This window comes from Urocampus carinirostris, chromosome 1 (assembly GCF_059441175.1).
Source record: "Urocampus carinirostris isolate Australia breed hairy pipefish chromosome 1, RoL_Ucar_1.0, whole genome shotgun sequence".
NCBI classification, from domain to species: domain Eukaryota; kingdom Metazoa; phylum Chordata; class Actinopteri; order Syngnathiformes; family Syngnathidae; genus Urocampus; species Urocampus carinirostris.
Window position 1 is genome coordinate 28185636 of NC_142349.1, and position 1410 is coordinate 28187045.

Consider the following 1410-nt stretch of genomic DNA (forward strand, 5'->3'; position numbering starts at 1 on the left):
CTGTCAGGCCCTTCTGTTGAACAGAAGAGTGTGTTGTGTCACCCTGACCCGAGTGACATGGCCGCTTTCTTGTGTCCTGTTTCATCCGGAAAGACGAAAGCATGACCAACTTGGGTGCCGAGGTGCTTAACTTGTTAGGCATTTGGGTTGGCCATGGTCGAAAACATTTTGTGTTTTTTTGCTACTTTATCCGTTTTTAAATTTTCTTTATTTTTGTATGTGTTTGTCTTGCCGTCAGTCACTCGTCTCGAGGGATATGACCAGGGTAGATAGTCAACATTTTACAACACTTAAAAAAGTAAAACAAAAAATAATCTGCCATAAACACACTACTATAAGCCTTTTGCACATCATTCAGTGATACACTTCACATGACGTTGCAATATTTTGAATAGTGGTTTTGACGATTTCACCAAAGTGAGAATGCTATAAGGTTCAGTTTTGCGTAAGATTGTGGCAGTGTTCATTTCAATAGGGCAATTATGATTTTGTTCTCCCTAGCCTGGAGTATACTCACACGCATCTAGTGGTCATTTTACAATGTGATTAAAAATAGCATTTTTGGCTTTTGCCAAGAAAATCACAATACTGTCAGGGTTGGTTAGGGTTACTTTAACTTGATTACTTTGAATTACTTTTGGATTACTCCAAAACCAAATATGCTAATAAAAGACAAAAGAAACTAAATATGAATAAAATTACTAAATTTTGTGCAGGCTTGGGGAGTAACGGAATACATGGAATGGCAAAAACGATGTTAAGCTGTTTGGATTTATTTTAATTTCGTTTCTGTGACATTTTATGTTAGTTTTGCCAGAGATCAAAGCCAGGAGAGAAAGCTTACCATGTGTTGTGAGTCATAATTTTATTCATATTTAGTTTATTTTGTCTTTTATTAGCATATTTGGTATTGGAGTAATCCAAAAGTAATTGGAAGTAATCCAGTTAAAGTAACCCTACCCGACCCTGAAAACTGTAGTCTTACATGTTATAAAACGACTGCGATTTCATTGGTAACATCTGACTTTGGTAGCTAAGATGAAAAAAAGCCTTAACAGAATAAAGTCTGTAATCACGAACAACATTGTCATGGACTCATGGTTATGTAACAAAACATAAAACGGGATATTTGGTTATGGAAGCTCTCCATGCAACTTCTGAGATGTTTAAGTACTCGGAATTTTGTGCCTGCTGAGTGACCAGAGAGAATTCATCTTGTAGCTAATTGTGACAAGTGACAAATTTGTCAGCTTTGCAAATTCAAAATAAACCTAGAAAAATCACAACATAGTCTTTTCTGTGCTTTACCCTCGGTGGGATGAAGAAAAACTCTTAGGTCACAATAATTTAAAAAAAGGTTATTGACCTGTAATCAATCCTCTTTATTCAAATAAAAAACACAAATAGATG